The sequence below is a fragment of the Limulus polyphemus genome, unplaced genomic scaffold (assembly GCF_000517525.1).
Source record: "Limulus polyphemus unplaced genomic scaffold, Limulus_polyphemus-2.1.2 Scaffold6924, whole genome shotgun sequence".
Taxonomy (NCBI): domain Eukaryota; kingdom Metazoa; phylum Arthropoda; class Merostomata; order Xiphosura; family Limulidae; genus Limulus; species Limulus polyphemus.
In genome coordinates this window covers 16,836-29,130 of record NW_013672534.1, presented here as the reverse complement: position 1 = coordinate 29,130, position 12,295 = coordinate 16,836, and the positions used below count along the sequence as shown (strand labels likewise).

The 12,295-nt window shown below is 36.2% G+C and overlaps 1 long non-coding RNA gene across 1 annotated transcript in view; it reads right to left on the bottom strand.

Moving 5' to 3' along the window:
• LOC111089654 overlaps positions 1-10,025 on the bottom strand; it is a 24,473-nt gene extending 14,448 nt beyond the window's left edge. The window contains exon 1 of the long non-coding RNA XR_002613872.1: positions 9,885-10,025. This is a non-coding gene — a long non-coding RNA (uncharacterized LOC111089654). The remainder of the gene's footprint in view (positions 1-9,884) is intronic.
• Positions 10,026-12,295: the final 2,270 nt, after the last annotated feature.

Sequence of the window (12,295 nt, the reverse complement as noted above, 5' to 3'; positions counted from 1 at the left end):
GAGACAGCTAAGTGATGTAGTTTCGGTTTTAGGTCTACATCAGGAGACAGCTAAGTGATGTAGTTTCGGTTTTAGGTCTACATCAGGAGACAGCTAAGTGATGTAGTTTCGGTTTTAGGTCTACATCAGGAGACAGCTAAGTGATGTAGTTTCGGTTTTAGGTCTACATCAGGAGACAGCTAAGTGATGTAGTTTCGGTTTTAGGTCTACATCAGGAGACAGTTAATTGAAGTAGTTGCGGAAAAACATATTTTACCAGCCTCATAAATACACTGGAAACAAATTCGGCTAATTAATAACGAAAATAACCGTAGGTTCTTGGTTTGTTTTTTAGAACAAAACCACAATGGGTTATTTTCTGCGTTCACTGCGGAGAATCGAACCCCGTATTTCCACCGGGAACAATAACTGTGGCAAATTACTTCACGAAATATTTTACTTGATATTTGATTAAAAGAAGAAGAAGAAAAAAAAAACAAGAAAAGAAATCAGAGATGAGGATAGCACAATCTTAAAACGAACTTAAACCCATGATATTGATCAATTATCAGTTTTTCGAAACGACATCATATGGTCGAAAGAGCAAAAGAAAGAATAAGCGTTTTCGAAGATGGCGACAGAAGCCCTTACGGAGTAATACTTGAACTAAAACAGTCCATGGGCTCCCTTCGTGTGGTGCTTGAAAAGGTTGCATCATCATCACATAAGGAAAGCAGCAACGTAGTCTATAGATCCTATCACGATCCGAAAGATTAAAAAAAAATGCTAGTGGTCTGCTAAAAAAAAAACGTTCGAGAACCATTGACTTAAAGTTGTATTTACCTTTACGTCTCAATGATTTACTTACTTACAAAGCAGATGGACTTAATGACGCAATTCAGGTAAAGGAACTTATTGTTTGTTTGTTTTATTTTTGAATTTCGCGAAAAGCAATTCGAGGGCTATCTGCGTTAACCGTCCCTAATTTTTGAAGTGATAGTCTAGAAGGAATACAGCTAGTTAACACCACCCACTTGCGACTTTTGGGACACTCTTTACCAAAGAATAGGGGGATTTGATCGTCACGTCCGGTGACGGTATTCGAACCCGAGACCCAGATTGTGAGTCGAGTGCACCACTACATTCCAGGCCCAAAGGAAATGAAATAAATGCTGTCTCTTCGGTAGAGAAACTTAAAATTTTCTGTTATATTTAAAAAACAAACAAACACCTATCTCGAAGTCAGATATGAAACAAATAGTTGATTTTCTTGCGAATAACGTCTCTTCATTTATTTCTTTTATTATTATTCCTGTAGGGCCGTAACAACACCACGCTAACGGAAGGTGTTGTTGCAGTTACTTGTAGCAGGTTGGTTTTTACTGGGTGGAGTTACTAGCCCCGCGCCCAACCCTCCTCCTTTCTCATCCTGGACTTGGGACCAGGCAAAGGCGGAGGTTGGCATGTTTGGTGTTACTGGGATTCGAACCCGCGACCCTCAGATTACGAGTCGAGCGCCCTAACCACCTGGCCATGCCGGGCCCAACGTCTCTTAAATAAAGGTAACTAAATGCTAGATGATAATTATCAATGATCCAAGGTCTCTTAGTTTGTTTATTTTTTTGTTAGGAAGTTAATTTTGTCGTGTAAAATTTCAATTAGTTAACTAATGTTTTTGGTTTGTCCTCATTAAGTCAAATTAGATTTCACTCGGAATCAATAACTTACTAAGTAAAAAAAAAAAAAACAACTGAGACACGGTAGTACCTTAGACGTAATTAAACTAAACGAATAATTTACATTCCAACGATCGTAGAAAAAAAATCGTCTCCTAATTAAATGTAATCTTTTCCCTGAAATTTCCTTAAAGTTCTCTCGTTACCTCACTGGTAATAAATCAGAAACTTGGGTCTTTTTGTGCAAACCTCTCGAAACACTACATAAAAACAAATGATTAAAATGAATGTAAGCACTTGTATGTAAAACGCCCCCCCCCCCTCCTCCCCAGTGGCACAGCGGTATGTCTGCGGATTTACAACTCTAGAAACCTGGTTTTGATACCCGTGGTGGGAAGATCGCAGATAGCCCATCGTGTAGCTTTGTGCTTAATTACAAACAAACACACAAATTATATGTAAAAAGGCCATTTTTCTAGGGCGCTCAAAATAATATTGTGAGTCGGCTAATAAAAGTTCTAAATAATACTCTATATATACATGTATATACATCTGTTTGACACAAAGGTACACAATGGGCCATTTGAGCTTTGTCCACCACGGGTATCAAAACCCGGTTTCTAGCGTTGCAAGTCGAATCCCGGAATCCAGACTAATTTGCCAATGATCCAGCAAGGGGCCCTCCAGTGACACAGCGGTATGTCTGCGGACTTACAACGCTAGAATCCGGGTTTCGATACCCGTGGTGGGCAGAGCACATATAGCCCATTGTGTAGCTTTGTGCTTAACTTCAAACAAACATTTCTCCAGCAAGGGACTCTATATATATATATACGTCTCGCCCTATTCTTTTTTTTTTCTCTTTTTCTTTAAGTATTTGTTTCGGACATTCGCGCAATGGCTATGTGCACTAACTGTTCCTAACTTTGAACTAATACACTAGAAGGAAGGCATCTAGTCAACAGCGTCCACCGCCGACTCTTGGGATACTCTCTAATCGTATTATTATAATACACCCAAAGCGCGGAATATGATTTTGTGGCAACAGGACGCGAACCATGGACTTAAGGTCCGGCATTTTAACCAGTAGGCAACAGTTTTCAATTTAAAGTTCGTGGTTGTTTAACGTTTTTTAGTCCGGCATTCTAACCAGTAAGCAACAGTTTTCAATTTAAAGTTCATGGTTGTATAACGTTTTCTTGTCCGGCATTCTAACCAGTAAGCAACAGTTTTCAATTTAAAGTTCATGGTTGTTTAACGTTTTCTAGTCCGGCATTCTAACCAGTAAGCAACAGTTTTCAATTTAAAGTTCGTGGTTGTTTAACGTTTTCTAGTCCGGCATTCTAACCAGTAAGCAACAGTTTTCAATTTAAAGTTCGTGGTTGTATCACGTTTTCTTGTCTGGTATTCTAACCAGTAAGCAACAGTTTTCAATTTAAAGTTCGTGGTTGTATCACGTTTTCTTGTGACAGAGAGTTTTAATGTTACGAACTAAAAGGAATTCCTGAAAGCTACGCTTCTTTATTTTTAATGTCTGCTTTAACTACTTTGACAAACCTTACTACACAGTAATAAAAAAAACAACAAACGAAATACGTGGATTACCTCTAAACCAAGTTACAGTTGTAACTTAGGAAAATTGAAGGCGCTGTTTAATATATAAAACACATTATTGATATTGTTTTATATAAATATGAGGTCAATTTCGAGCATCTCTAGATAATCGACATTCAAGAGAGTAAACCAGTTCTTCTTCCAGTTCAAATAAAAAGTATAATGGAATAAAAACCCAATCTTCTATTCTGTTGCAATTCTTAAGAGATTGCTCTTTTGGTGTTTTTTCAAGATACTGGTTCAAGAAAGAAGAGAAAACCGGTTTTGTAAGATTCTAACGTCTCTGGAAGAGAAAGAAATAAAGTTTCTGACAAGCCTTTATTTGTAAGAAATTCGGTATGTAGCACTGAAGTATTGGAGCTATAAGTTTGAATTTGGGAAAATAAGTGTCAGTTTCTTTCACAACTGTTAACTCATTTTCAAGAACACATCGCGTGCATAATGGGATGATTCACGTTTTTTCGATAATATATTATCTTTAGCTTATGGCGAATAAAAGAATATGATGTGAACAATGAAGACAGCTTGAAATCTTGACGAGCACGTGCATATAGAGAGGCGCTGCTACATCAAACCATATAGTAATGTGAAAATCTTTAAATAACTCGCATACTTTATTATAAAAACAAAAAAATCTGGTTAGTAATAGAAATATAACATTGATTAAATATCCTTCAGTGATTAAGTTAAGGCGCTAAATTGGATACGTTATAATTAAAGCAACTTTTTCTAAATTAACAAACAAGCCTCTCATGATGGAGGTAAGTCTCACATATTCACGCATGAGCCTAAATGTTAAATTAATTAAACAATTAACTATACTTGTACGATTTAGCTAATAACTTAAATATAGTTAGGCTTATGTTAGGAAAGTGTTTGCAAACATGTTTTGACTAGCGGAGACCCATAAAACATTTACGATCAAATTCTATGAATACAGGATTTCTAGAATAATACAAAATAATTCTAATCGCAGACACCGAAATCTATAAGTTCATTTGTCTTAGGCCAAACATTAGTTAAGTCTTTATTAAGTATGGCCTATATTCGATAAATATATTCAAATTAACATTGTAACTTGTATACGTTTTTTTGCTTTAGTTTAGTTAGGGCTATACTTTACCGTATTCAATACTATCAATAAATATTATATATATATTGCGAACCGTGGTGTCTGTCCGAGCGTTCATCTGTCTCACGTGGCACATGGGCAAAGCTCAACGTTCACTTTTGAAATGACGAGAAACAGGCAGGAATAATGTTGATGCAAAATTTTATCTCGCAAGCAGGATATTCTACACAGGATAAGCTAGGAATTAATCACACTATCATTCACATTTCCAAATTAAACGTAACTTAAAGAATAAATGTGTAAATTTACCCTATGTTATTGTTGAACGGCTCTTAGCGTGATTGAAATGATCAACATTCGTGGTGGGCGGTATAAGCTCTGAGTGAAACCAAGAGTGCAACACAAGTAACCCTTTCAAAGTCCACGAAATAATTTAAATTGATAGATTAACTTAAACTTTTCCGTCACTGGGGACGGGTACTTTTGCTTGTGAGCTAATAATGTTATTCTACGACCTGAGGTTAGACCTTTTTAAAAATTTTTGATAAGCTTTTAATATATTGTTGTACAAAATGTCTACTAAATTATATTTACATATGCCTTTTGTTTACATCCGTTGAAGCGCATGCGCATTCAAATAATAAGGTGCGCGCACGTTTTCAGGACAGACAAAAACTGAGTATTGTGATAATAGATTACACGAGTTCTAATTTTTGCTGTTGTTGTTTGTATTTTACAAGGAAAGAATTAAACCGTAAAGAATGTATTTTGTTTTTTTTGGGGGGGGGTATCTTTGACGAATTTTCGACTACTTTAATTTCGTGTTTCAATAACTGATTACAACTATGCTAAAACAATACGATAATGGCTTAGGTAGACGTTAAAATTCGGTGTTTGTCCCAAAATGTCTACTGTATCTTTGCATTCAATACAAAACAAAGTCCCCCAGTAACTCAGTGGTAAGACTGAAAGCTTATAATGCTAAAATCAGATTTCGATACCCGATATTTGCATAGAACAGATAGCCTATTGTGAAGACTTGTGATTAATAACAAACAAATAAAGGATGCTAAATATTTCTCAATTTCGAAAGTTTTGTGAAACTACCAATTACAAACTAACATTGCTAGCCGTCCCTAATTTAGCATTGTAAGACTAGAGGGAAGGCAACTAGTCATCACCACCCACCGCCAACTATTGGGCTACTCTTTTACTAACGAATAGTGGGATTGACCGTTACATTGTAACGCTCCCACGGCTGAAAGGGCGAGCCCGTTTGGTGGGACAGGGATTCGAACCTGCGACCCTTAGATTGCGAGTCGAGTGCCTTAACCACCTGGCCATGCCGGGCCTGCCGAGAATACAAAGAGATTATTAGTTGGTCCAGAAGAGAAACGGAAGGTAAAAACATTTTAGTATTTCTTAAAATTCTGGTTTAAAATGTTTCTGTTAAACTTAACTGTTCATCCGATCATCTAATTTAATTTAAAGAATATTCTAGAAGACTGCTGCAGATAGCCCTCGTGTAGCTTTGCGCGAAATTCAAAACAAACAAACAATCGATTCCCAGCACATTCCAATTCTATACAAATTACTACACATCTCAAAACAAGTAAACGATATTTGAACTGTATTATACTTTAGTTATGACCAGACAAAACCACTTTTCAGTTCGTATTTTTTTGTACTAAATGGATATTTGTTAGAGATGGTTTTGCAACTTGACAGTTTATGGCATTCTTCTTTAATATGGAGTTTGGTCAGTAAGAAAATCAAGAGCAGCCTGCTACCAATGTTGGATGTTGATAAGGTCCTGATTATTCTTGATTACTCCCCTGAAAAAAAAGAGCTGTTTTGAGGCATTTTTAGCGTCGTAAAATCAATGTTGATAAAGTCCTTATCATCTTTGATAACTCCTCTGAAATAGCTATTTTCAAGCATTTTTAGCGTTGTAAAATCACTGTTGATAAGGCCCTCAATTATCCTTGATTACTACCCTGAAAGAGCTGTTTTGAGGCATTTTTAGCGTTGTAAAATCACTGTTGATAAGGCCCTCAATTATCCTTGATTACTACCCTGAAAGAGCTGTTTTGAAGCATTTTTAGCGTTGTAAAATCACTGTTGATAAGGCCCTCAATTATCCTTGATTACTACCCTGAAAGAGCTGTTTTGAGGCTATCTTTAGCGTTGTAAAATCACTGTTGATAAGGCCCTCAATTATCCTTGATTACTACCCTGAAAGAGTTGTTTTGAGGCATTTTTAGCGTTGTAAAATCACTGTTGATAAGGCCCTCAATTATCCTTGATTACTACCCTGAAAGAGCTGTTTTGAGGTATTTTTTAGCGTTGTAAAATCAGTGTTGATCAGATCTTTAGGTATTCTCGATCATTTAACTGAATGAGCTGTTTATTGAGTATCTTCATCTGGAGCCATTCCGTTTCTGCAAAAGTAAAAACAAAGAGGCACTCCGCACTTGGGATCGCCGGTGCATTATAAGAACGATGGTCACAACTCGATTAGACTAGCCCATAAATTGTCGGTGGGTGCTGCTGACTAGCTACTTCCCTATTTTTTATCAGTTCAAAATTACAAGCTATTTGTGATTTGTTTTGGACAAATTGAATCTCACTAGGCATCTGGTACAAGCTGTTTGTGATTTGTTGTGGACACAATGTATCTCATTGGGCATCTGGTACAAGTTGTTTGTGATTTGCTGTGGACACAATGTATCTCATTGGGCATCTGGTACAAGCTGTTTGTGATTTGCTGTGGACACAATGTATCTCATTGGGCATCTGGTACAAGCTATTTGTGATTTGTTGTGGACAAAGTGAATCTCACTGGGCATCTGGTACAAGCTGTTTGTGATTCAGTTCCAGTGTGCTTACATCTAATCATTAACAGCTTATGCCAGATGCCCAATGAGATACATTGTGTCCACAACAAATCACAAACAGCTTGTACCAGATGCCCATTGGGCATCTGGCATAAGCTGTTAGTGATTAGATGTAAGCACACTGGAACTGATTGGGCATCTTGCATAGAGCCAGCATTGTAAAGTCAGTGTCCAGTTGTAGACAGCTGTACTCCAGGAAAGCCACGAGCAGAATCCAGAGATAGTTTCATTGTCACTACATTCTTCTAATGACACTTTGAGGCATAACCAACTCGCAACAATTTGTTGTGATTGGCTGGCTTCCATTTGTCCGATGTTCCTTCGCACGAGAAAAACTTCCAAAAGTCTTCTGCAACGTCTAGCCACGGTTCCCGAACAATAAGGAATACTCTAAACTTTATGAATCATCGCACCATCATTGAAGTACAACTGTGTAATGACACTACATGTGTATACAGAAGTACATGTACTTCCGCAGGGTCCCCGAAAGTGTTCTGTTTCAAGAGTAAATAAAACCAAAATTAAGAGTAACAAATATCTTTAATTATTTCTTTTGAAGTTTATATGTCATACTGTGTTGTAGCCCACAGAGTGCAAAATTTTTCTCGTGGTTAATGGCATGCGGACGTTTCACTGACGTAACTTCAGTACAAATTGCAACATTAAGCGTCCCGTATGTACGTCATTTTAGTGTCTACTGACTTACTGACAGACAGCACGCTACTGTATAATGGTGCAAGTGATTAAAATAGGTAACTCCTTCCAGGCGACCTTCGGCCCCCTTTTGGGGAAATAAGTTGAATGACCAATCATTTGCACTTCAGAACACGTGTCTGAATATCACGGAGAATTGGGAGCGTGACTAACATTACCTTATAACATTTGCACTTCAGAACACGTGTCTGAATATCACGGAGAATTGGGAGCGTGACTAAAATTACCTTACAACACTTATTTTTGTCATGTCGTACTACAAATTATGATTATTCTTTAATTGTTTTACGCTGTTTAATTTTTTAAATGTTTAACTAGATTTAAAAAACCACAATTAAATACATACCATTATGACTGTATATAAAAACATATACTAGTGAATAAAAATCATGAACAAGATTGGCAAAGAAGTGTAGCAACCAATGAGATCATTACTTTAATAGCTTTGTTAACACACAGCTCTGTGGCAACCAATGAGATCATTACTTTAATAACTTTGTTAACACACAGCTCTGTGGCAACCAATGAGATCATTACTTTAATAACTTTGTTAACACACAGCTCTGTGGCAACCAATGAGATCTTTCCTTTAATAGCTTTGTTAACACACAGCTCTGTGGCAACCAATGAGATCTTTACTTTAATAGCTTTGTTAACACACAGCTCTGTGGCAACCAATGAGATCATTACTTTAATAACTTTGTTAACACACAGCTCTGTGGCAACCAATGAGATCATTACTTTAATAGCTTTGTTAACACAGAGATCTGTGGCAACCAATGAGATCATTACTTTAATAACTTTGTTAACACACAGCTCTGTGGGAACGAATGAGATTATTGTTTTAATAACTTCATCAATGCATGGGCTCACACCAACACAAACATAGTTTGTTCTTAAATTATTTGGGTCTTTGATCATTTTAGCAAAGGCTTTATATGCTTGCCCTTTTAATTTTTATTTATTCATTTATCATATTTTAAGTATTAGTAAATGGAAGAAAAGTGATATTTTATATTTGACTACAAAGGCACGATCTGATATGAAACCTACATACACTCGTTCATGGATGAGAAGAGAAGATGGTCCTTCATCCGCGTCCATACCGATCCTTGGAGGGTGAAGACAAAAATCAATAGCTGTAAAATCTACGTCCGTGCAAAGGTTTGGGGACATTACCTCTTGATATGCAGAAACTAGAGACTGTAGAGCCAGCTCTGTGTTTGGTTATTGGATGTAAAAAAATCTGCCTCTCAGAATAAAATGTGTTCTCAAAACATTTTGTGTTTGTATGTGTTATTAACTTCATAAAAAAATAAACGTAGTCGCTATACATATATCTGCACTCAGAAAATACCGTACTCGTAAGGGATGTATGTAAACTGATCGTAAAGATTACTTTAATATCTAATGGAAAATAGGCCTAGCATTATTCTTCATGTCCATACAACCCAGTTTCAGACCAGGGTATTGGCATCGGCTACTACCAAGAAAAATATTATTACAGTAACAACAATATTGTATTTCTATCATGGAACTATGATACGATTCCTATCGAAACGTTGCTTTAAATACTGTATCTTATTGAATTACTCATGAAGGAATGACATTATGTTTACCTCTCCCACTCCCAGCATCTTTCTTGAGTTGACAAAAATAACTTCTTAACGTATTTTTTAAATGACGTGAGCTTATTAACATAAATACAGAATTCAACAACGTCAGTCATTTATCTTCAACTGTATGTCATACTCCCAGACGTTTGTTAGGCGTTAGGCACTACCAGATTCGTGCAGATAATATTCAAGGCGCGGGTTTTACTAATTCGTACATGTATATAGGCTAAACGACAAGGCCTTCTCAAGAGCTCGAAATTAACCATAAGTACATTGTTATTGAAAGATTAAAAAATCAGACAAAACGTTTACTTACTGCGCAATAAACTTTAATTCCTTAAAAACGAGGGTGCAGCCCCCAAAACGTCTACATCTTTAAACGCTGCCATCATCACAACTAATGGTAATAGTAATAGTTGCAAATAAGACACTAAGTTAACAATAAATTTACGTACACTCTCCAGCGCCATCTAGTCCTCGAACACAATAAGTACACAAATATAAATCAAAGAAAAGTTTACAAAACCAAATTGCTTGTACCTCATTTCAAGAATACATAGACAAAAAAGAGAAGTGCGCCGCTAAAACATGTAGAGTATTTATTGGGGGGGGGGGGGCTACGTCACATTTTTAATAAACCAAATTTTATTTTGCAATACGTCAACGTTGTGTGTGTGTGTGTTTAATCTTCCATCTGTGCACAAGTGACGTCTAATTTAGTTAGGTTGTTATCACTGTTGTTATTAGTATTACATCAAATGTACTGTTGACTTTTATTAGTATAACATCAAATGTACTGTTGACTTTTATTAGTATAACATCAAATATATTGTTGACTAATAGGGTTCGTGGCAAAGATCGAGCCAAGGTCTTGGGAGCTTACATGATCCTTGAGTATCTATTAAACAAATAATTAGTAATCATAATTTAATTTAAACATCCTTTATTTACATAGTGGAAGCCATCTTCAAATAGTTATTAAAGTTGTGGAGACAAAGCGAGGTATGCGAGAGGGCTTGTGTTCGCGCTAGCCCCCAGTACCCAGTGGTTGAACCTTAATTTCTACAAAATACATGAACTGTAATAAGTAAGTAAGTAAGCGCCAGAGTAATTAACTATAAATATAGTCCATTAACCAGACGCTGCCTACTGCAGGTATCGAACGCCGAAATTTAGTGTCATAAGACTTATAGTTTCGAGAGAAAATCGGAATTGAAAAAGAAAACAAGAGGGAACCCTCAGTAGCCGCGTTACTTAAAATTCTTTTAGGAAGAATAAGAGTAAATTAATCTATCACACCTTTGTTTTCCTTTTTATTAACTATATTCATGTGCGCCAGCAATATCAAGCGTGGGGCGCGCGTATACCCGATTCGATTTTATTACTCATCAGGATCTCTACCAGCCTACCCTCAAATTTAAATTCTTTTAGGCAGGATTAGAGTAAATTAATTTATAAGACCTTGGGCGTGGTTAAATATATCAGTCGAAAGGGTTTGACCGCCTGAGTCCAAAACTGTAACTAGATCTCAAATCGGCCAAGAGATGATGGAGCTATGAGCTAAAAGTTTGTACTTAAAAAAAAAAAAAATTCAGAGTCATTATATGAGCCGTTACGCCGCGGCTGAAACACCTTTTTTGGGTTGAATAAAATTAATGAACCTGGAGGCAGAAGAAGGAAAAGAAAAGGAAGGAATAAAGATAAAAAGAAAATAAAGGATATTTTCAATCAACATCACAAAGAGTAAGGGGGCAGATTACTTATAATCAAGGGAATTCAGTATAGGTGATTATGCTTGACGATGTTCACTATAGTAATCATAAAGCCTTGGGGCGCCACATTGTGTTTCTCTACGTGCTGGTTTATCCTACAACCTATAACTCTTCCTCATAAGGCTACGTAATGGTTTGCTACTGTGTTGGATGATTCAGCTATACCTTCGACGGGAAATGAAAGAAACAACAAAAACACTAGAGAATTATTCTAGATGTTCTTTCTCTTCGTAAAATTACCAGAACATTCCAATCTCTTTTTGTCTTTCCTATTTTATTTATTTATTTTCTATTTCAAGACACGGACCTAGCTAGATTCAATACTGTACCATTCTAGCAGAATGAATTAATTACCATGTTAAATTATTCGTGACGTATATCGTTATGGATGGTATCTAGACTTTGCTAAATGTCTTGAATAACTATCGTTTGAAATCTAAGTTTGGATAATAAACTACGAAAGGGTACATCTGTACTTGATTTGGCTTTAAGGAAGTAAACGTTATCATCGCCAACCATATTAAATTGGTTTATTTCACATAATATGCCTCAAGAAACAAGAGTGTTCTTTCCTTATTTAAAGAAGTAAACATTATCATCCTCATCCATATTAAATTGGTTTATTTCACATAATATGCCTCAAGAAACAAGAGTGTTCTTTCCTTATTTAAGGAAGTAAACATTATCATCCTCATCCATATTAAACAGGTTTATCTCACATAATATGCCTCAAGAAACAAGAGTGTTCTTCCCCATTTAAGGAAGTAAACATTATCATCCATATTAAACGGTTTATCTCACACAATATGCCTCAAGAAACAAAAGTGTTCTTTCCTTATTTAAGGAAGTAAACATTATCATCCATATTAAACAGGTTTATCTCACATAATATGCCTCAAGAAACAAGAGTGTTCTTTCCTTATTTAAGGAAGTAAACATTATCATCCATATTAAA